The 25,011-nt window shown below is 42.5% G+C and overlaps 2 long non-coding RNA genes across 2 annotated transcripts; both read left to right on the plus strand.

Moving 5' to 3' along the window:
• The first annotated feature begins 5,050 nt into the window (after positions 1-5,050).
• LOC307215971 lies at positions 5,051-7,681 on the plus strand. The gene is made up of 2 exons (XR_013838825.1): positions 5,051-5,185; positions 7,191-7,681. It is a non-coding gene; the product is annotated as an uncharacterized lncRNA (long non-coding RNA).
• Positions 7,682-14,419: 6,738 nt separating this feature from the next.
• Positions 14,420-17,035, plus strand: LOC307215988. The gene is made up of 3 exons (XR_013838848.1): positions 14,420-14,594; positions 15,379-15,695; positions 16,198-17,035. It is a non-coding gene; the product is annotated as an uncharacterized lncRNA (long non-coding RNA).
• The last annotated feature ends 7,976 nt before the right edge of the window (positions 17,036-25,011 follow it).

A 25,011-nucleotide genomic window follows, 5' to 3' on the forward strand; every position in this document is an offset into this window, starting at 1 on the left:
AAAAGATTAAAGAAGGTGCTGGTGGAGGAGATTCATAAAGATCAGGCAGGCTTTCTCCCGGGTAGGCATATATCTACCAATGTAAGGAACATAATTGACATTATAGAAATGTTGACAGTGAACATTAATACGAAGGCAGTTTTAATTTTTGTGGACGCGGAGAAAGCCTTTGACAATATATCTTGGAAATTTATGAAAAAGAATCTCCATGGGATGGGGGTAGGCCAAAGGTTTGAAAATGGTATAAGTGCAATTTATTCTGAGCAAAAGGCAAAGCTAATTGTAAATAATGTGGTTATGGATGAATTATCTATAGAAAAAGGGACACGTCAGGGGTGCCCAATATCCCCACTACTTTTTATATCGGTCCTGGAGGTCCTGTTAAATATGATTAGGGGGGACCAGCTGGTAAAAGGGATTCAGGTCGGAGCCAGACATTACAAATTAAAGGCTTTTGCAGATGACTTAGTATTGACTTTACAAGAGCCAGACACTAGTACCAAAAGAGCTTTAGAACTAATTCAAGCATTCGGCCAGGTCGCAGGATTTAAGTTGAATAAACAAAAAACTAAGGTTCTGGAAAAAAATTTAACAAACGTTGAAAGGGATAGATTCCAAGAGGAAACTGGGTTAGTGGTGGCAAAGAGTGTAAAATACCTGGGGATTAACATGACATCTAAGAATGTAAACTTATTTAAGGACAATTATGATAAGTGCTGGACTGAGATAAAGAAAGATTTAGAAACATGGTCAAACCTGAAGCTTTCCTTGTTAGGTCGAATTGCAGTAATTAAAATGAATGTATTGCCTAGAATGCTATTTTTGTTTCAGACATTACAAATTGTTGATAAACTGGACTGTTTCAAGAAGTGGCAGAAAGATATATCTAAATTTGTCTGGCAGGGCAAAAAGCCCAGAATTAAGTTCAAGATACTCACCGATTCTAAAGAAAGAGGGGGGTTTGCCCTGCCGGACTTAAGACTCTACTATGAATCGGCAGCTTTCTGCTGGTTAAAAGATTGGCTACTTCTTGAAAATGCAGACATTCTAGATTTGGAAGGATTTGATAATAATTTTGGTTGGCATGCATATATCTGGTACGACAAGGTTAAAGTGTATAAGGGTTTTAAAAATCATATTGTCAGGAAAGCACTATATAATGTTTGGGTACGGTACAAAGATTTACTGGAAAATAGAACTCCCAGGTGGCTTTCACCTATGGAGGCCAAGGAGGTAAAGAAACTTAATATGAGAACCAATTGGCCGAAATATTCTGAGATTTTAGAACAAGAAGGTGGTGAATTTAAACTACAAAGTTATGAGAAAATAAAGTCCAAGGTACGAGATTGGCTCCATTATTTTCAAATAATGGAGGCTTTCAAACAAGACAGGAGAATTGGTTTCCAGGTGGAGAAATCGAAATTAGAAACAGAATTGTTAGAACCCAATACTAAGAATCTATCAAGAATGTACAACTTGCTGTTGAAGTGGAATACATTAGATGAGACAGTGAAGTCTGCTATGGTTAAATGGGCACAGGACATAGGTCATGACATTATGTTTGCTGACTGGGAGCAGTTATGGACCACAGGTATTAAATTTACGGCATGTAATGCCTTACGAGAAAACATTATGAAAATGATTTATAGGTGGTACATGACCCCAGTCAAGCTTGCGAAGATTTATCATTTGCCCAATAACAAATGTTGGAAATGTAAAGAGACTGAAGGTACCTTTTTCCACCTTTGGTGGACCTGCCCAAAGATTAAGGCCTTCTGGGAAATGATTTATAATGAAATTAAGAAAGTGCTTAAGTGCACCTTTAACAAGAAACCAGAGGCATTTCTCTTGGGCATGGTCGGCCAGCTGGTGTCGAAGAAGGATAAGAATTTCTTTTTGTACGCTACTACGGCAGCAAGGATTCTTCTAGCAAAGTATTGGAAGACACAAGAGCTACCCACGCTGGAGGAATGGCAGGCGAAAGTGATTGACTTTATGGGACTGGCAGAAATGACCGGCAGAATCCACGACCAAGAGAAAGAGACTGTGGAAGAAGATTGGAAGAAATTCAAGATGTATCTTAAGAATTATTATAAAATTGAGGAGTGTTAAAATGCTGAGGGAAAAGAAGATGTAGAATTGCAGCGAAAAATTGTTTTTAATTCTAGGGTGGAATAGAAAAAGAGAATGAACTTATATTTAATTGGTTAAGAAGGGTTGCTGAATAATGGTACTAAATTAAGGATGCAAAAAGGGAAAGGTATGGGGAAGTCCGGGAAAAGAGGGTTATGAAAATAAGGTTAAGAAAATATGAGTTTTTGTGTTTGTTTTTATGTTGTTTTTTTTGTTTATGTTAAAAAATTGGAAATCAATAAAAATCTTTATAAAAAAACAAAACAAAAACAAAACAGTGTATAGTGAGGGCCACACATAACACACATTCCCAATGTAGAATATGGTTTCTCAGAGCTCCATTAAATTTTGACACATCATCCCTCACAGGTGACTGCTGCAGTTTCATTTCTTGTGTAGGTAGAATAATCATTTGCTTTTGCCAACTTCCACAAGCCTTGTAAGAAACCAGTCTCACTGTCTCTGGATGTCACTGGAGTTTGTTCTGCAACTTTTGAAAAACCATTAATCAGCCCATCAGGCGCTTCATGATGTGGCTCAGAGAATCCACTGTGTATATTTTAAGATAGGCCTTCACAAACTCCCCCATCTACGTACTCATACCTTGCTTTTCATAGGCCTTTCCTTTTACACAGTTAACAAAGTTGGGATTACCTCCAAAGCAATGCAGCCATACACATTCATGCTAAAGTCTTTGGGAGTAAACCTTGGGGGGAAAGTGCATATGTTGTGTTGTAGCACATCTTTGGGAAAAGAAAAGGCTAAGCTGTACACAAATCTGGAGTAGAGTCCCTAAGATGGTTGGATGGCACCTTGTATGGCTCCGTTTCGCAACTCCTGCACCCAGCCAAGCTGGTGCCAAATGTATTGCTCTGCTTTTCTTTGGACCACATCATTGAGGCCAAGGGGCAGAGTGTCTTTTCATCTGGGCTGCCCAGGGCCTCCGTACACACTAATCAGTCTTGCGCAATGGAGAGATCAGTTTGGTGCCATGAATACAGAAAAACAACACAGGAGGCAGCATTTATAAGTTACCGGTCTCTGCAGCCACAGCAAATACTATGAATCTCCAGTGGTGTGACTTCACCCCCTAAGGTACACTCCATTGTCTGTTGAGGCAGTCAGATGCCAACAACAGATTACCTCAGGTTAAGGTAATCAGTAGCCCAAGAGATTATGTTACCCTAAACTGCCTTGGTGTGCTGACAGACTGGTATGTCCATCTTCAGCCTGTGGGAGGGCAGCCCCTTGTTTTCATGTAGGGTTGTCATCAAAAAGCATGGGACACAAGTGGTGCTGTGGTCTAAACACTGAGCCTCTTGGGCTTGCCGATCAGAAGGTCGGCGGTTCGAATCCCCACGATGGAGTGAGCTCCTGTTGCTCTGTCCCAGCTCTTGCCAACCTAGCAGTTTGAAAGTATGCCAGTGCAAGTAGATAAATAGGTACCGCTGCGGCAGGAAGGTAACTGGTTTTTCCGGGCACTGTAGTGTCTGTCACAGTGTTCCGTTGTGCCAGAAACGGTTTAGTCATGTTGGCGACATGACCCAGAAAGCTGTCTGTGAACACACGCTGGCTCTCTCAGCCTGAAAGCGAAATGAGCACCGCAAACCCATAGTCACCTTTGACCAGACTTAACCATCCAGGTCCCTAAGAAGACAGAAGTGCCTGGCATGCTCTGGTCCATGGGGTCACAAAGAGTTGGACACGACTAAACGACTAAACAACAACAAACCATCCAGGGGTCCTTTACCTTTACCTTTTACCTCATCAAAAAAAAATTCAAGGAATTTCAAATGGGGCAGTACCATCCAAATACTTGCTGAAGCTTACCGAGGGCTGTGCAGCTGCACCAGTGCAGCACTTCTAGAACAGCTGTCAGTTCATCCCCTAAGCCCTCTTCTCATTGCTACCCACTGCACTACATCCCCATACAGGTGAGCTGCAGTGATGCCACTGTAGTGAGAGTGGATCCACCCTACCACATCAGCCACTGCTGCTTAGATTGGCTAGTCCTGGTACAGACATTCCGAGCCTGGTCCTGTGCAAATGCTTGGTCATCAGAGCAGTACCCTTGGCATACTCCATTCTTGCTTCCTCTCCCCTTCCCTCTGAAGCCTTTTGGGTCTAGATATGGGGAAAGCTAGCCATAGCCATGACAGGTACTAGAATGTGGGAAGGCTGACATATTTATAGAAAATAACAGATTTTGCATGTTGCTCGTGTAATGTTTCTTTCTCTTTTTTTCCTCCCTGTTTCCCACTCACTCCTATAATTCCATGGATAAAAGCATTTTAAACATTTAGGGTCTTCATTCTCAAACCTCACTGGAGAAAAAAAAGACCTCAGATTGTAGCATGTCGCAGTGTGCCACCTGCACACAGCCAAAACACACTGCTTGACACAACATCTAATGCTGTGGGCGTAGCTGTTGTTTGCTGCAGGAGCTGTAAAAATTGAGCATGCCTGACTGGTTGACCGGTTGACTGGGCAGCTGTACAGGGGATGCTGAGAAATTTCCCTTAACAGTCTGGTTACACCTGCTTTGATTGTAAAGAATTGCAGCATTTCTGCCCCTTAATACAGTGAAGCAGGCGAACCGTGCTTTCCGAGAAGAGTATGGAGACATAAAGAAAATAAATTAATCATGTATGATTTTCCATGCTCGCACAGATGTTAAAAACTTGAACACCACCCTCAGTGCATAACATTTCTGCTTGCTCCCATACAGTATTACCATAAATCGTTTTACAGCTTGAAATAGTAAGCATGCACAAAATGTAGAAGATGATCTTCTCTGCCCAAACTGGCACTGCCACCTACACTTCACCAAGATTTAAATTAAGTAAACGTGTGGGGGGGGGGAGTCCCCTTTCTGTGAGAAAGATTTGCAGAATTGTGTGGGGAGCCAAAACAGGTTGAAGAAGTCAGGGAAAATTTATCAGAGCAGTTCAGCACACCCGACCCATGAATAGCTTTGAATCTCCCAAGATTCCAAGGCAGTTGGATCTTATTCACAATGGCATGTGCAGCTCTCAAAAACAGACACCCAAAGGTGAGAGCTAAGCTAGAGTCCTGCAAAGTATTTCTATAAAGCTAATATGACATGGGGAAGAACCTGCCTTGACATTGTGTATCAGGTGTGGAAAATCATGGCCCTCTGAATGTTGCTGAACATTAATCAATTCGTTAAAGGATGTTTGGGATCTCAGTGCTTCCAATTCCCAACTTTGCCCCAATATGGTATACAACATGGCATCTATACTGACAACATGGGCCAATGGCCCCTTCCTTGTTATCTGTTCTTTTCTTTTCAAAATTGAATACTGGGATTTGAAGCGCAGCTATTCTTAGGCAAATTCGAAACACTATGATTCTTTACAAAATGGTCTGTGGCGTCTACTCTAGACTAGACTAGACAAGGATCTAGTCTTTATGCACAAGTTGCCACAACTCAGTTCTTGGCATTTCCAATTTGAGGGCCGCAACTGAATTTTACTACAATTGAATTCCTGAGGCAGTTTTAGAGGTCTCTTCTTGGGCAAGAACATCCAGATAATTTTGAAAGCAGCTAACAGCTTTGATGAAGTGAGAACATTTTCTTGTACTACGTGTATGTGTTGCTTTAACTGTTACTAAATATGTGTGATTTTGAAGTTATAGGCTGACAGAAATTGGAATGATAAACATTATGAGTACAATTAATGGACCCTGGAGTGCTGACACACTCAGTAGCTGCACAATTATCATAAGAGCAGGGAAATTACTTAATAATGGGACCATAGAATATCACTGTGCTATCTCCTGTGCTGCTGTGCAGTTCTGGCATGTGCCACATTAACAAATATAGGCCTTTCTTCTATATCTTACCTGCATAAGATGTGACAGCCAAACTGAAAGCAACTGCCTAGTCCTGCATTGTGACATAGTTCAGAACTGACCGTGTAATGAGGCAGAATGAGGCAGCTGGAAAGGCTACAGCTGTTGGGGAGTAGAGAGTATGGGGATCTGAAAGAGAGCCCAAATTTTACTTAAACAGTGGACGCGCGGGTTGCGAACGTGATCCGTGCAGGATGCACATTCACAACCTGCAGCATCCGCAACCTGCAGCGTCTGCAACCTGCAGCGGTGCGTCCGCGCACACGCAGGTTGCGATTCGGCGCTTCTGCGCGTGCACAAAGCGCGATTTAGCAATTCTGCACATGCGTGACCACCAAAACCCTGAAGTAACCTGTTCCAGTACTTCCGGGTTTTGGCGGTCCGTAACCCGAAAAAACACAACCTGAAGCATCTGTAACCCGGGGTATGACTGTAATTTACTTATTTGATTTTGCGTGTTATATGTCGGGGCAGATTTACACACACAAAAGGGAAGCCTTTTTAATGTATATTATTATGTTTTTATATATGTTGCAAGCCGCCCAGAGTGCCTGCGACAACCCAGTCAGATGGAAAGGGTACAAATAATAAAATGATTATTATTATTAAGTTTCATGGTACCATAGAATTGTAGAGTTGGAAGGAACCCTGAGGATCATCTAGTTCAACCCCCTGCAATGCAGGAATATGCAGCTGTCCCATACGGGGATCAAACTTGCAATCTTGCAGCTATCAGCCCCAATTGAGCTATCCAGGCTCTCAAGCAAAATGGTGCAAGCAAATGATACTTTAAGAATCCTTTTGAGTGCCTGCAGCCTAAATGGCTTTATAGGACTTTCTAGGTTTCTTAAGATACAAATACAAAAAACCTCAACAACAATACGTGTTTGTAGCAATGGTTAGCAAACAGGCATGGCGTTTGGCAATGGGTTCCACAGCATGTCTAAAATGGAAAAATGAGGTGGCCTTGATGGACCCCCTGAGGCAAGCTATTTACTTATCAGTGTTACAGGTCTTCTCATCCTGCCTGCTCCCAACAAATAGCATTCTGTGGCTGCTGAGTATGTTCAGTCCTCAGGGTTTTCTTTCCTTCTCTTGGGTTTTGAAGAAGTTTATTTGTTTCTACTTCTGTGAACCTTAGGGCTCCCCTAAATCTGTTGATACCTCCCTCTTGTACATAGATGTTGCCAGTTTGACTGCTCGATGATCAGCCCTCGAGAGAATGAATTCCCTATGAGTGTCTATGCAATGGAGCCCGGTTTTTAAAAATTCCTCACACTAGCTACATCTCAGGAAGATCTTATAGGAAAGCCAGGCCTTCTGCCGAGATCCTGAAGCACAAAAACAGGAGTCCATAGAACCAGCCAAGTATGTGAACACACTCGTATTTATTGTGATAAATGTTGTTTATGTACACACTCCCAGGAAATGAACTGAGGCTACAGCTTGCTCAGTCGCATTTTTAACAGTGGAGAATCTGAACAATCATCAGGCTAAAAGGTATATGGAGATTAATAGAGTTCATTTTTCTTAAGAAAGATTGTATTTATTAAACCATTATAGGAATTTAGGTGGAGATAACCTGTGTGAGAATTCAGATTAATGTTTTGGCAATGAATAATCAACTGTGGATGTACCAAACTCCAGAGAAAATAAAATCGTTGAAGGCTGGTGTGAGGGCTATTTGATCTTAGAATGAGCACACAGGTTAGTCAAGAACACCTTTGCATGCTATTCTTATAAAGCAGCATAATCAGGGGACAATGAGGCTGACAGAAGCCAACTCCTCTAATAAAATATTTGAAGGGGCTGCCCCCAGTTGATGGGCATTGCCATTCAAATGGTGTTCGTGCAGCACATCATGGCATCAGTTATGTGGGTTGGGGATTACTTGCCCCCCCCCCCAATATTTTATTCAAGTTGGCACCCTGATGAGCCTGCATAATTGCCCTTCCCCCAAGGGCACATGGCTTCCCTTACCTCTGACATCCGTGTTATGTTTTCTCTTCCTCCGTCTCATGCCTCCTCTTCCAACTCCAACTGTCTTGCCAGGAAACACTCTTGACAGACACCTCCCATGAGCCATTAACATCAGGGGGTGGGAGTCAAGGAAGCAGAAGAGACCTCCTGATGCATTAGCACAGTGTCAGTGGTAGTGAGCTTTGCCTTTGTGATACAGAGCGCAGGCACCACTGAACATTTTCTGTCGAGATACTTCCATTTTTTACTGAGATAATGTATGTGTCACACTCTGAATGCTCAGCAAATCAGCAAAGAAATGCTTACTGTTATCATTAGTAGTGCCAGCTAAAAGCCTGTCAAGTTGAAATGATGGGAGAGGAATGGAGAGCTCCCCATTCTTTCCTTTGCCTGACACCCAGCCCTCCCATCCATCACAGAGGCCATTTACACTGGGAAAGCAAAGAGCTGGGGCCTGGCATGCTTCCCCCAACCTACAGTTGGTTCCTCAAACTGAGTACGGCCTACAGACTAGGCCCAGAGGAACTATGGAATGGTTATCCCCTCCAGATTCTGCATTGTCCGCTTCCTGCTTCTTGAAACTAATCCCTGTTTTGTGTGTGTTGTGGATGACAGAGACACATTGTCCCTCTCATAGTCCTGGACTTTAGGATGGATAAGATGCATACTGTTTCCATTGCATGTGTTTCCTGGTCACCTACTGTCAGGGTTGTGAGTACTCCCCCCCCCTCCCTGTACATACATATACACACACACCATAACCAAGAATTGATTTCTCTATGGGAATGAGTGATACCTAACATGTTCACAGCAGAAAGTAAACAGGTCCCTTGGGAACAGAGTGCGGACTAAATCTGCTTCTTGCCCTTGGTGAACACAGCTACTGAGAATCAAGAGAATCACGGTTTGGATTTTGTTTGTTCGTCACACTATAGTATAGCACAATATGGCATTAAGGGATGGGGTAGGATATGAGGGGCCTCGTTTTTTTTTCATCTATAGGTTTAATTGAACACAACTCCTTTGGACTCGGACCACCCATGCAGTATGCTTTTCATTAAGGCAGGGGTGTGAGAACCCTTAGGCTAAATATGGTCCCCAGGTCCCTTTATCTAGTCCTTGAGAATCTTCCCAGACACACCCTTCCCCAGCTACATCTCCTCTCCAGCTCTGTTCTACACCCACTTTGAGTGTGTTTTCTGGGAAGAATGGCAGATGAAGGTGATGGACTACATAGAACTGGCGGAAATGACTGGCAGAATCCGAGACCAGGGAGAAGAGTTGGTGGAAGAAGATTGGAAGAAATTTAAAGTTTATTTACAGAAACATTGTAAAATTAAGGAATGTTAGAAGGAGGCTGGAATGAAGTTATGTGGCTTTAGCAGAAATATTATAAAGGACTAAGTAAAAATAGACTGTTAATGGATGAAAGGAGGAAAGGTAAAGTTACATTATATTAAGATAAATTATAGGATAAAAATTGGGAAGGATGGAAAGGATTTGCTGAAATAGCTAACCGAACTAGAATACAAAAAAGGGAGGTGCAAGGAGATCAAGGAAACAAGCAAATGAAAGATAAGTTATGGGAAGGTTCGTTGTGGTTTTTTTTTTATTGTTTCTATTTTTCTGTTTTTTATAATTATTATTTTCTTTTTTCTATTCTCTTTTTTTCTTATTGTGACGTGTTGTTAAGTTTGTGTTTAACTTGGTGTTTTTTCTTTTTCTTTTTGTAACCTTTAAAACTTTAATAAATATTATTTTTTTAAAAAAAGAGTGTGTTTTCCACATTGGAATGCATCCTTAAACCATGATAATGCCTCTTGCTTGCCCAAATGCAGGAGTGTGTGTGTGTGTGCACGCACGCGCACTCAAGCGCCAAACCCTTTTTGTGTGCCTAAAATGTACCCTACTATATGAAGGTAAGAAATCCCATCTGTTGCCCCACCCACTTTCTTCTCTAGCTGCAGCCACCACCGGAATATGCACTCTGGAAAACATTCTGCCAATTAAAATCGGGACAGACATCTTTCCGTGCTGTGCTTTCTTGTGAGCCAGCTGGGGCTTTCCCTGTCCCAGCCCCCTGTTTCTGTTACGGACAGCAGCTCCCTCAGCAAGCATCACAAGAGCACCTCCAGCTCTTCCTCTTCTTCTTTGTTATTGTCCTCTTCTCCATTGGCTTCTCCTCCTCTGGTGGGGGCAGTCTGGCCTTCGTCACAACCAGCTCCCCCTCCCTAGGCTGTGCCTTCCTTCATGCAAAAGACATGGATCTTTTGGTGCCAAGCTCTTGTGGGAGAGCTTGGTGCCGAAAATGGGTCATCCAGTCAGAAGCTGGAGTGGCTTCTGTAATTCTGAAATATTTATACAATCTGAGGTGAAACCAGAGTATGGCTTCTGTAATTCTGGGATGTCCTGGTCAAATCGTGTTGACAGGTATGGGATGACTGTGAATGAGAAAATTTGGCCGCTGGGCTGAAAAAAAAAATTCTCATCTGTGTAAGAAACCCATCCACACAAGTTCTTGCCTTCAATGTCTTTTCATTTATATAGATATAGATATTGATTTGTATCTGGAAGTTCTACTGAGTGGGTGTTTAATCTTACCTATATACAAGCAGGTGATTCTCATTCAGAAAAATCTCCATCGCTGCCAGCATTATTGCTCAACATAAATCAGAGTGCATTTAGAGTTCTGATAAAAGCATCCAATAAACTTTTCTCTGTATCATAAAATGAGACCTGTTTGACTACACTCATTGCTAGCGCCACTTTTGGAATGAATATTAGTGAAATGGCTATTCCAAGACTTATTAGAAGGGATGGAGATTCATTCTTTCTTTTTGCTGTGCTCGTCCTTAACCTGCGCAGCCCATCAACACAGCATAATAACAGCAGAAGGAAAAAGTTGAATATTGATATTAGCTTTACCGGCATGTGACAAGCCTGGCATTTGCTTCAATTGGGAGCATCAGTAAAATAGACTCCGAAAGATTATGGCACAAATCATGGTTTGCAAGGAGTTTTCAGGGGCAATGTTTCCATTCCTCTTTGAAACCTTAACTGTTAAGTCAATTTGGGAAGAAAAGGCAATTATTATTGAATATATATGGCATCAAAGTCCAACTTTAGTTTGAGACAGTGTTCACATATTAGCAGCGTGGACAAATTGGGTGATCGTCAGCAAGTCACTGTCACTCAGTTGCCCTCCTATAAAATAAGATGGGGGGAAAACACATTTGTCACACTGTATGACAAAGAGGATTGGAACATAGAGCGGAGACTGTTCATTGCACTGTGCATTCTGGGCCTTGCATGCAGGTAGCATGACTGGTTCAGCTGCACTGGGCACCAGTACCACAGGGGGCACCACAACAATGATTTAGAACAGAAGCACAAGAAGCGAGGGGTGCCTTAAATCCGCAACTAAATCACACACAGTTCTTTATTCAGGTCAAAACTGATTATAGTAACCATTGCTGCAAGATGATGCCTTATCAGCCTACAAATTCTTTTTTTAAAATTGTATATTGGGGATTTCCCCCCCTCTTTTTTTCCTCAATACTGCAGCCATACTGTTTTCCCATGCAAAGCTGGCTGTTTTTCAAGGATTTTGTATACTTTTCTTCATCAAGTGGTAAACAATTCAGAATAGCTGCACATTGCACTTGATGTAGTCTTATAAGTGGGAGGTGACAGCTTAGCTGATCTTATCCAGAGTGAAAAGGTTAAATTAAGGAATGATTTATTCGGTCTTTGCCTTCCATTAGCAATGAATTTATTCATTGAAGAGATGAAAAATCTCCAGTTGTTTATTGTGTGTGTATTTTATTTGAAACATGCTCCAAGGCCTGATTTGGTTACGAATATGCTAACAATGAAACACACACGCACACCCTAATTAAATTGCAACCACAGAAGTTCATTTTATCTTGAGTGCCTTAATAAATCCATTATGCACAGGTTAGTAAACCATGGAGTGATTGTGTTAATGAAAGGGGTGGAGTTAGAATTAGAGTTATACCAGTTTATCTAGGTTTCTTAGGCCTAGACTATGCGATCAACAGCCATGCAGGATGCAAGTATTGCAGGACTGTACCACTTCAGACAGCAGGTAGGGGATCAAACATATACAAGCACAAAACCCCTGAGTGGAGAAAGCAAAGCCTTGATTTCCCCTCTTTTGTACTCCTCTTGAATTCCCATTGAACTAGAAGAACATTAAAAAAATAATTCATGAAAACAGACCAGGCAATTTTTAGAACTTCAAAATTCTAGGGGTGAAATTTGGTTGTGGGGCAGTGGGGGGGGTAGTGCTGTCCTCTGCTACTGATGCACATGGTAGCTACACACCCTGCCAATGGCGCATTCTGCTAGGACGTGCAGTTATGCATGTGCATTGAGAGCTATCATAGAAGGCTATGCAGCAGCTCTGTGCATGAACATGTGTATGCACTTAGAATTCCTTCAGACGCTGGCCTAATGTGCAGATGGATGAGGCAGTGGCAAGGGGTAGGACGGGTCCATGTGGCCCTGCAAGAATCCCCATGCATTCCTTCAGTAGATAGGGAGTGTCATCTGAATCCTTCAAGAAACGTGCATTCCAGAGACCCAATTGCATCCCAACAGAAAGAGCAGAAATTATATAATGGACAAGAGAAATCAGAGCAAAAATACTTAGAGAACATTTAGGAACATGGGGCTTTTATTACTCCCACATGATACTGTACAGATGGAATCTAGACACATATTTCTAAAAAACACACTGTGAAAATGCTTTTTTAAAAAAAGTGTTTTGAAAAAATATTGAATTTGCCATGAGCTCATTATTGCCAACTAGTGTCACATTTGCGTAATGCACTTAAAACTCACTTAAAACATTATATTTGCAGCTGTATAGCTGAGTCCTGTATCTTTAAGCATAGCACTTTACCAAACACGGTATCTACTTAATGTTGTCCCAAAATTTAATTTATTATAGACTTAGCTCATTGGCTGATGTCTGGCCAAAAATTAAAACTGGCAAGGGGAGATGGAAGGAATCACTTGCCTGGTGATAGCAAAAATAATCATATTGGAGGAGCAACACCTATAACCTGCAGGGCTTATTATTCCTCCAGAGCAGGCTATAGCAGCACGGAATCATAGGCAGGCTGTCAACAATGGCTACTCCCCAAACTGTAACAGAGGAATGTGATGGTCAGAGTGAAATTTAGAATGGGATCTGGGATCTGGGTTGTTAAAAGCAGGACAAGGTGCATGGGGATATTTTGGGAGACAGGTGTGGGGCTGCCAGATGAATTTATATATATATATATATATATATAAATATTTATAAAAATGAATTGAAAATAACAAGGAGCTGATGACTGGTTTGCTGGATTGATAAAACAGATCAAAGTCCTTAATTGGGTTGCTGTTTTTGACCACAGTTGTGACCTCTTACTACAAAGTTCTGATTATAATCGATCAAATGTGGTTCCAAATAATAAAGGCTGCTATCTGCGCCAATTCTAGTGGAGACCTGGATTAATGGAGCTGAGCCATTGCAAGGAGAACATTATAGCATGTACTTTACTATAGATTTCTTTGTTTATAACCATCCACAAGTGCAGGCATTTCTCTTATCCCATAAAGAGTATATTTGGAAGTTTGGGTTGCCTATATTCCTCACTGCAGAGGACTTAACTCAAACACCTAGCTATTTTTCTTTAAAGAGACCCTATTTAGGCAAGAGTACTATACCTCTTATCAGGCTGTCTTCTTACATAAGCAGGTTGAGGTCAAGTAATAAGGATAAGCCCCACAGGAAAATGGCACTGATGACTCACAATGTGACATTTCCCCCCTTGAGTCACTATGGAACGAATTCTGCCATAGTGTCTGGGCAGGGAACTGAGCAACTAAAAGAGCTCTTTAAGGTGAAATGATAAGTGGTTATAAGATATTACTTGGGTTCCCTTTCAGACCTCAGGCCCTGGCTAATTTCTTTATGCCTGCAGCACATTAAGAAATAAATGTTCCCCACAGCTTCTGTTAGGGGAAAAAGTTATCTCAACTTCACAGCCCTTTGGAAACGAAAACAGTCTTGTAAGTCATGCCACAATGGCCTGGTTTTTAACCCATAAAATTTCTGGAAGCAGTGGAGGATAGATGAATAGGGCAAATGGGGCATTGCCCCACTGACTCCTGTCTATCCTCAGCCAACCCCCATCCAGAGTGGAGCACTTTAGAATGCATCCCCGAGTCTTTGTGATGTCAGCAGCCAGAACTTACTGGAACTCAGTTCTGGCACCTCTCAGGTGGGCAGCATTGCCATTATAAGAGGAGAAGAAGAGGAGGAGGAGGAGGAGTTTGGATTTGTTATCCCACTTTATGACTACCCTAAGGAGTCTCAAAGCGGTTAACATTCTCCTTTCCCTTCCTCCCCCACAACAAACACTCTGTGAGGTGAGTGGGGCTGAGAGACTTCAGAGAAGTGTGACTAGCCTAAGGTCACCCAGCAGCTGCATGTGGAGGAGCGGAGACGCGAACCCGGTTCCCCAGATTACGAGACTACCGCTCTTAACCACTATACCACACTGGCTCCCAGAACAAAGGAGGCATTCATGGTGAGTTTAAGCACCTCTTTTTCTAGAAAAATAGTACTGCCCCTACTTGTCTACTGCCTCACATCCAGTTGGGAGATGGCTCTGTCTGTCATTGGCTCTGGCTCCACCTACTGTTGGTCTCCTTGTTTTCTGCCCTGTCAATCCCAATGAGCACCACCCACCACTGATGGCAGGTGATCAGTTCCTGTCTATTTTGCAGTCCCTGAAAAACTGGGTGATGAACAGGATTGGGAAGTTGTTTTAGTCTACCCCTAGAAATACACTTGTGGTTCGAGGACCCGACCCCACAATGTGAAATGAATACACAGGATGTGTGATATAGGGTTAATGGGCATGAATAAGGCCACAACTTTATTGATTACAGCAGTGATAAGGTATTGGCTTAGGCATTGGATGACGGACGACGGAGCAGAGAATGAGACCGAGGAGGGGCCGGTGCCACAGCACATAGGTTGCTGAACACGCCCCCTCGGCAGCACCTGGTTGGGTGCCTGCCAGGGGGCGTTGACGCCGGCCAGGTGAGCGGGGGAAAGGCAGGGGGCTACCACCCCCTGCTAGGGGCGGTGCTCGGGTTCCCGCCCACAACCACTCCCCTCTCTTCCAGGGAGGATAGTCTATACAGAGCGAATGCTGTGGCTCCAGCTTCATGCTAAGAAGCATGAACACACATGAAGCAACCAGCTTAATCAGTGCTAGTGAAAAGCTACCAAATGGGGAAATATGTGCCAACTTCTGTTCACGTCCATATGGCAACATTTCCCCTTCCATGAACTTTTGCTTACAGGGTCAAGGAAGGCTGTGCCTTTCTGAAGCGTGAAATCTGTTAGTTGCAAGTCATGCAAATAGGACTGAGATGAGCATGGGGATTGGTGGAATGGCTGCTGACATCACAAAGACTCTGGTGGCACTCTAAAGCTAGGAAAGACAATGATATTTCTGCATACAGTTTCAAAGAGAAAAAATACTGGCTGAAGACTTGCAGGACCTCCAACTGCTATCAGATACTTTCACCTATCAGTTTCTCTTCAGCGATGCCAACAAATCAATTCAGAAGGAAAAGGAAGAGTCCCAGATGAAATGATAGAAGATTGCGCAAAATAGGTAAGGAAAGGGGGGAAGATCTTTTTTTTTCCTTATGGAAATTATTACCATTCCCAATAAAAGGAACAATGATTACACAAGTATTAAGGCAAGGTAACAATTGTTAGGGACGCGGGTGGCGCTGTGGGTAAAAGCCTCAGCGCCTAGGGCTTGCCGATCGGAAGGTCGGTGGTTCGAATCCCCGCGGCGGGGTGCGCTCCCGCTGCTCGGTCCCAGCGCCTGCCAACCTAGCAGTTCGAAAGCACCCCCGGGTGCAAGTAGATAAATAGGGACCGCTTACTGGCGGGAAGGTAAACGGCGTTTCCGTGTGCTGCGCTGGCTCGCCAGATGCAGCTTTGTCACGCTGGCCACGTGACCCGGAAGTGTCTCCGGACAGCGCTGGCCCCCGGCCTCTTGAGTGAGATGGGTGCACCAACCCCAGAGTCTGTCAAGACTGGCCCGTACGGGCAGGGGTACCTTTACCTAACAATTGTTACTCAAACATTTCATTATTGCACTGTAGGCTGCAAATGCCAAACACAGACCTGAGGTACAATTGCTGTTTCTAACATCAGAATTACCTGGTTAAAATTCAGCTGCTCTGCAAAGCAACTAAATCTGCTCAACACCATCTGGCAGCTACGAAGTGGGGGGCAGGGTGATCTACTTTCTGCACAGGTATAATTAACTGATATTTCACTAGCGGAATGCAGTACGAGACATGAAATACACATCCCATTTAAAGCACTGACATTCTTTGACATAACTATATGAGACCTTCAGTGTTTCAGTTTTAATATTTCTGAAGGCTTTGATTTCATTAGTGTAGCCAGAGAAAGTGGTAGAAGGGGCAGCCTGTCATGTCTACAATAAAGTCTATTAAATATAAAGGCGCTGAAATAGCCATTCACTTTATAATGTATTGCACAGTGCAAAACATGAAAGGTTGGCCACAGAACACATTTTCTGGAGAGCTTCAGATAAATCTGCTACTTATTTATCTCTTACACCGATCAGCCAATGGTCATACTGGGGGCTGCAGTCCCACAACATCTGGAATGTGGCAGCATCTTCATCCCTGAGACCCTTAAATTTACAATATGGACTGCACAATGGCAACATCAGAGAAAGGAAATGGGAAGGTTGCTAAAGGAGCAAATTGAATTTCTAAAGTGTGATACGGGCCTTTCCTTCAATGAATTCATAAGGGGTTAGTGAAGGGGAAAACTACTTGCCTGGGGTGTTTTCCCCCACCTCTCTCTGTCATTCCAAAATTGGTTCTATTTCTGCTCCTGTTGAAAGTAACATAGATGCCAGAAAGTTGGGTAAGATGGAGGAGTCCTTTATTTAAAATATTTATATGCCACCCTACATCCAGAATTGTTTCTGGTCTGGTTATAGTTTATTTAGTTTATTTCTAGTCTAGTAATAGTTTATTTGTGGAATTATTTATTTAATAGAAAGCTTTTCTCAGCTGTAAAACAGCCCTCACAAGGCAGCATACAATTCTAGAATAAAACATAACAACGTATCATATCTTCCGTTTAAATACGTGCAGCCATTAAAAGGAACAATACAAAATGATCCAGAGTGTAGCAACTAATGAAACACAGACTGTAATAAAAACGTTTTTAATAATACAGCCATTTTTTAAAACAACAGCAACAACCCTAATAAAACACAGAAAATAAACCACAGCAAACAGAAGCATAGAGATGCTTTCAAAACAGAGAGGTTTTCACCTGGTGCCTAAAGGATAATAGTGTTGGTGTCAGGCCAGCCTCCCTGAAAAAAGGCATTCATAACTGGGTCACCACAGCGCCAGTGGCCCTCTCCCGAGGGTCTCTGCACCCTCACATACTGGATGTTTGAAGGAAATGGGAGGCCTTGTCTGAAGCCCCTGGCCCAACCAAGACACAATGTCTTCAGAGCATCGGAATTTCTCCTGAAGAGGAAATATTCCTAAGCATCATCTAAACCAGTACTGGGGAAGGCCCACAAGCCTAATTAGACTGACCACCCCTCCCCATTTTGCCTGCCCTGCAAAGCCATCTGGAGGATGTCACAAGCAGTCGGCTGGATTTGGAGGTTTCTGCAAAGGAGAAATACCTTTCAAGGGAAAGCGTAAGACTTTTGATAAAGCTTATCAGACTTTATTGGGGGTTCCATTCACCCCTAGATCAGAAACATCGTGGGAGCGCAGGAGCAGGGTGTGCTTGCTGCAAAAATTACTCTGGCTCACCTTGTTCTCTGTATGAACAATTGTAGCATCTGCCTGCCTGCCTGCCTGCCTACACACTGGGCTTTGCTGATGGTGGGCATAATAAACAATGTTTATAATTCCCATAAGAGGTGGAAAGCTGACATTTCCTAACCCACACTACTAGAAAAAAAGAAAGTGGGAATTTCCCCTCACCCTGACACCACCTTCCAAAATGTCAGCAGCAGCCAGAAGCATATTTGTGACTGAGAATGCAACCTATATTTGCTAGTAATTTGGTCAATCATCCAGGTATTGCTTTTTTCATGTACCAACATTTCAACTGAATTCATATTAAAGGTAAAGGTAAAGGTACCCCTGCCCGTACGGGCCAGTCTTGACAGACTCTGGGGTTGTGCGCCCATCTCACTTAAGAGGCCAGGGGCCAGCGCTGTCCGGAGACACTTCCGGGTCACGTGGCCAGCGTGACATCGCTGCTCTGGCAAGCCAGAGTCGCACACGGAAACGCCGTTTACCTTCCCGCTGGTAAGCGGTCCCTATTTATCTACTTGCACCCGGAGGTGCTTTCGAACTGCTAGGTTGGCAGGCGCTGGGACCGAGCAGCGGGAGCGCACCCCGCCGCGGGGATTCGAACCGCCGACCTTTCGATCGGCAAGTCCTAGGCGCTGAGGCTTTAACCCACAGCGCCACCTGCGTCCCCGAATTCATATTAGGTCACGTTAAAAAAAAAATCAGTATATTTTTCTCCTCAGTTTTAACTGTCCAATATCACCAATACATTAAAGATGGACTGAATTTCTAAATATATTCTGTAAAGTCCAAAATCAAGCACGTGAGATTTAGGAGAGGGAGACAACAGGCAACATATAGTCGTATAACTTCGATGTTTTTATCAATGTCCACACATTCATTGGTGTGCCTATTATAATGCACTAGGCATTGGAAAGCAATATTTATAACAAATATTTATTGTGGATTCAGTGATTAAATAGGCAAATTTAATTTTGACGACCTTCTCCCCCCCCCCCCAGGTAATCAATGTAGAAGTGATTACATGACAAAACTAGAGTGCTTTTATTTTATGAAATGGCAAATCAAACAGAGAAACTTCACCTTTCAGTTGAGCAATACTGATGAATGCACAGACCGTTTCCCAGGGATTAATGGACAGCTGAGACAGTTGATGGCTGGAGGCTTTTGCTTTGAGCCATTAACCTCAGGTGGTCATTAATTCTGCTAATAATGCCATGTGTCTTGATCATTATCGCGCTTCTACCATGATGGAGTAGCAAAGGTTCCATTTGAGAATATTAAAATATGCATTAGAAAAAAATAATTTTTTCAAACCTCCTGGTTTGGTAACCATGACACAGAACAAAAGAAGCCAATCGCCTGATTAAAGTAATTTAGTGGTTTCCATCTGTTTTATTTAAAAAGCTCACCAGCAGCACCTTTTTTCTGTTTGTGATCTGCCTGGTAGAACACTTATACTGGGAGTGAACAGCCCAATCCTGAGGGCTGCTCCACACTGCACATTTATCAGCTGACAACTGCAACATCCTGTGACAACCTAAATGAGTGAATGGTCCATCCTAGATCAAACATCTGAGGTAGAACTCTGCATCGCCTTGTGTACAATCTATTTCCATTTCTCACATTTCAAGTTCACTGTAGCCATATATGGTGAAATCAAATGAGATGCCCATAGATGTGGGAACATGCTCTGAGAACAGTGACACCAGTAACTGAGTGCCTAGGATGGGGCAAAATGGCAATCATATCAACGTTAGGTTTTGCCGAGGTTGCAGGCTGATCTTGAGTCACTGCACTAGCCAAGGAAGATAGATTCCAACTGATACAGATAATAGTGATGCTTAGAACTGAACATGGAATCTTCTGCATGTGATCTACCTGTGAGTTATGGTCTTTATGGTTGTGAGACAGATGCCTCGGTCAGACTCGGTCAGTATGCATGTAGACCAGGAAGGCAAGGCAAGTGTTCAGGGAAGGAAGCAGAACCATGGACAGCTCCAAGTAGCATTGTGCAGAATTCAGGCAGCCTAGATAATAGCATTGAAGACCAACAGGCTTGGGAGGATATTGCTGCTTGAAGGTCTAGGTCCAAATTTCCTAGGCCCACCCTTTGATCCTACCAGACACATTCCACCAGAACAGTTCTTATGAGAGTGATTCTTGCACCTAGTCTTCTTCAGTGCTTTTTTTCTTTAAAAAAATGTTTAGGGGTACTCTCATTTTGACTCAAGAAAATCACTGGGAAAGGAAATGAAGTTGCCATTGGAGGTGGTAACAACGAAACTGACCAATCACTGTGCTAGATTCCAACTCCTACTACACATATTAAATGCCCGCTTCCATGTGAGACTCAGGAAACACCGTGACAGGAAATGAGGCTGCCGTTGGGGGTAGCAACGGAACTGATGATTCACCGTGCTAGAGAAGAAACTAACATTTTTAAAATTTTTAGTTTATTCTCCCGTTAGATTCACAAAATGTTTAGGGGTATTGACTATAATTGTTTTAGCCAGAAAATCTCCAGCTCGTTCTGAGATTATGTCAAGATAATGTGACAAACTTAACCAGTGGCTGTCATGCGGTATTCACCAAGAATCATACAATCACAGAATTGTAGAGTAAGGAACTATGAGAATAATCTAGTCCAACCCCCCACCCAGCAATGCAATTTATCCAACTTAGAGCTCGAACCCACAACCCCAAGATTAAGAGTCTTGTGCTCTGAACTATCCTGAAGACATTATATTTAAAAACAAGGTCTCTGACTTCCCAATTTTTCTGAAATCTAAATGTTGAGATCATCCACACAGATATATATTTTTTCTAATTCCTGATGAGAAGTGATTATATTTTAATTATTTCTGCTAAAAATGCAAACAATTCTCATACATTATATGCAATACCACACATATGGCATAATATGCATAGTAGATACATGCACACTCTAGGTTTTCTAATGTAACACATAAACAGATACAGTAATACATATAACCATATAAGATGCTTTTGTATCGATTATTATAAAAGTACAGTGGTACCTTGGTTCTCAAAGGCCTTGGTACTCAAACAACTTGGAACACAAACACTGCAAACCCAGAAGCAAGTGTTCTGGTTTGTGAACTTTTTTCGGAAGCTGAACGTGCTCTGTTTTGAGTGTTACACTTCCAATTTGAGTGCCATGCTTCCGTTTTGAGTGTTACACTGAGGGACGCCTGTTTTTGCTATTTATTTTGCGTTTTTGTTTTTGTGGCTTTTTCCGTTAGTTTGTTTTTGTGACTGTGTGGAACCCAGTTCAGCTACTGATTGATTGATTGTGTGACTGCAGTACATTGTTTATTGCTTTCATTTTATGGATCAATGGTCTCGTTAGATAGTAAAATTCATGTTTAATTGTTGTTTTAGGGATTGTTTTTAGAAGTCTGGAAACGGCCTCGGTCCAGTATACCTGAAGGAGCGTCTCCACCCCCATCATTCTGCCCGGACGCTGAGGTCCAGCGCCGAGGGCCTTCTGGCGGTTCCCTCATTGCGAGAAGCAAAGCTACAGGGAACCAGGCAGAGGGCCTTCTCGGTAGTGGCGCCCACCCTGTGGAACGCCCTTCCAGCAGATGTCAAAGCGATAAACAACTACCTGACATTCAGAAGACATCTTAAGGCAGCCCTGTTCAGGGAAGTTTTTAACGTGTGATTTTACTGTATTTTTGGTTTTTATGGAAGCCGCCCAGAGTGGCTGGGAAGGCCCAGCCAGATGGGCGGGATATAAATAATAAATTATTATTATTATTATTATTATTATTATTATTATTATTATTCATCCATTTTACATTACTTTCTATGGGAAAGTGTGCCTTGGTTTTGGAATGCTTTGGATTTGGAACGGACTTCCAGAACGGATTAAGTTTGAGAAACTAGGTACCACTGTATGCTGCAGAGATATAGTAGCGCATGCAGCTTGACCCATTTATGTCACACAAACATACAAAATAAGTATTTTTTCATACAATGTTGCATTTCAGTAGTCAGGGTTTCTAAACAAAAACACATGACAATGCACAAATGGCTTGGACACAAGCAGCTGCTAGATGCAGGCAAAGCTCAGTTGGTTCAGGAGCACCAGATTCCATGCATAAATCAATTTTAAATGGACTCCTCCTCCTTTTAAATGGACTCCTCCTCTATCCCTACCTTTGTTGAGCAGGAAATGTCTGCATGAGGTTTCCACTTACATTCACTTGCACATGCGTAGTGCTTTCTGGGAGACCAGCGAGCTGATAAAGCAAGGTCTTCCCTGATCAAGTGGAGGGTCCTACTGATGTTCATGAGAATGTCAGCAGCAACACACAAAGGGATAGATGTGCCATGTGTATGCTGTTCTCACCCTTTTTGGAGGAAACAAAATTGTCACACCTCTTCTCCCCTGGAAGAAGAGGAGAAGTGGTATCTCCCATGGGGAAAACATTATGGTTTGATGGGTGCTTTCGCCCAATGGGGAGAGGTGGTGACAGGCTATTTAAGCTTGTTCCGCCCCACACTTGGTTGAATCTGACTACTTAATTGGTCTTGTAAATCCTCAAGTTGTCACATTTAATAAATATAACCTGTTTATCCACATTTGGTTGTCTTCCTGGTGTGCTGGTAATGTGCCCTTGCCCCACTTTTAAACACTGTATTTTCAGATAGATGGTTGAATGTGGCTTTTGTTCTGACACATACTTAGAATTATCTTGTGCCTTCTTCAACACAGGCCCCAACATCTCAGGACTGCCTCCAAACATACCATGTTCCTAACTGGGTTTAGATCTACTTCTTTTTCAGGTTACTTTTTTTAAAAAAAAGAACTTTTGTACTAGCTTATCTGCATGAATACAAAATATATTAGAATAAATTATTTTCAAATGAATGTAAAAGCTCGAGGTTTTTCAACACTGGGATGATTAAAGTTGATTATCATAGCTAAATGTTGACAATATAATATATTCCCCAATTATGCCTCTGAATACTAAATCTTACATTGCAAATTATTTGCTTGTCATTGAGCTCCTTTTGCTTAAAAATAGTGTCTATTAAATATATTTTTTTGAAATTTCAACTCGCATGCACCAAAAGAAGAAAGAAAATGTGACCATCAGTATACCAGTAACCCAGTAGTCTATCACTACATCACCTGGTCTACTTGTGTATAGGTTATTATTTTAAATGAATGTTGGGAAAAGCAATGGAGGAAGGGAAGTTTCAGATGGGGGTTTCAATCTTTGTAGCTGAGCTCTAAGGTCACTGGTTGCAGGGATGCCACAAGACCTTCACTCGGTTTTGGCATGTTTTCTTTGAGCACAAATATACTACACTATGGCCCAGGAGTCTACATGCTGTTATTATGTCAGGACACATTACCAGCAGATGAGAGGAAAACATGTCTTTCAAGCATCCTTGTGCTAATATTCTCAGATAAGCTGAAATAGTTACTGAGTCTGTCCACTGATTTAAGAATCTTAGTTGATCATTCTTCTTTTAATCAATTAAATAAATGTGCATGTTACAACTTCTATAGGTCTGTTTTTGAGTTAATGAAGCTAGTTTGAGTGAACTTACAATTTGCTCTGTGATCTATGAGTGTCTACTCAGTACTAAGGCCATTAAGTTCATCAGGGCTTACTCCTAGGTCAGTGGCTAGGGGAAACTAGCCCCAGTAAATAAAAGCTATGCTCATTATTAGAAGGAAAGGCTCTCTTTAATATTTTCTTTCTCCTTCCTTATTAAATATACACAGCAGAACCTCCAAAGGCTAAAAAATAAAGAAGTGTTGCCCTTGTGCCTTAGCTCCACCAAGTAATCAACTAAACCTTTGGTTGATTAATCTACAGATTAAACAAATGAAAGTGTGCAGACCTAATGGAAATGAATAACTGGCTCAGGTTAATGATGAACAATTGGCTGGTCTCTCAGATCTCATTAGCCTTTAGTGAGTGTCATCAAGAAAGCAGTCATTTGGGTGAGCCTTACAATAGCCTCATTTTTCTGAAGACTGCCTGGTTTCTGCAGTCAACTGAAATGGTGTGCTGGAGTAGGAGAGTGGGGCCTCCACAATGCAGTAGACATACATAAAGGTAAAGGTAAAGGTACCCCTGCCCGTACGGGCCAGTCTTGACAGACTCTGGGGTTGTGCGCCCATCTCACTTAAGAGGCCAGGGGCCAGCGCTGTCCGGAGACACTTCCGGGTCACGTGGCCAGCGTGACATCGCTGCTCTGGCCAGAGCCAGAGCCAGAGCCAGAGCCGCACACGGAAACGCCGTTTACCTTCCCGCTGGTAAGCGGTCCCTATTTATCTACTTGCACCCGGAGGTGCTTTCGAACTGCTAGGTTGGCAGGCGCTGGGACCGAGCAGCGGGAGCGCACCCCGCCGCAGGGATTCGAACTGCCGACCTTTCGATCGGCAAGCCCTAGGCGCTGAGGCTTTAACCCACAGCGCCACCTGCGTCCCTAGTAGACATACATACTTTCTGGTAAATACCAAATCACATGAATTGGTCCTCCACATGATTTGCAATTCATGCTGAAGGTCATGATCACACCAGGGAATATTTCATGACAGAGGGAAGAGGTCTGCACCACATTCCACAACATTTATTTCAGTGTTGTCCTAGCTGAATTAGGAGTGGTGTGCATGCATTGCTAAAGGTATTTCCAAAGCACATTGGAATCCTCAAAGCTTAAAAATAAGTGATACAGAAGCAACAGGTTATAAATAAAAACTGTCTGCTCACGAATGTTGATCAGATAGATTTCACGAGTGGTAGACAGTAATGCTCTCTGTCACTCAAAAGCTATTAAATTCTAACTCAGCAAACAGACCTAAATAAATAAGGGCAAGATTTGATTTATGTTTCATGCTAGAATGACATCTTTGGGAGAGCTTTTCTTTGTTTTCTGCACATCTGAAGTTCAGAAAAATGCATCCCAGGTTTTCAGTAGTTCAAAGGGAAGAATTGTGTAGCTGTTGTTCACCTACTATGTGGTTGTATGTAGAACAAACTGTGTATTCATTCCTTATGTAGACAGCCCTAGCATCCTGACTTCACAATACACTAA

This window comes from Podarcis cretensis, assembly GCF_951804945.1.
Source record: "Podarcis cretensis genome assembly, chromosome: 5".
NCBI classification, from domain to species: Eukaryota; Metazoa; Chordata; class Lepidosauria; order Squamata; family Lacertidae; genus Podarcis; species Podarcis cretensis.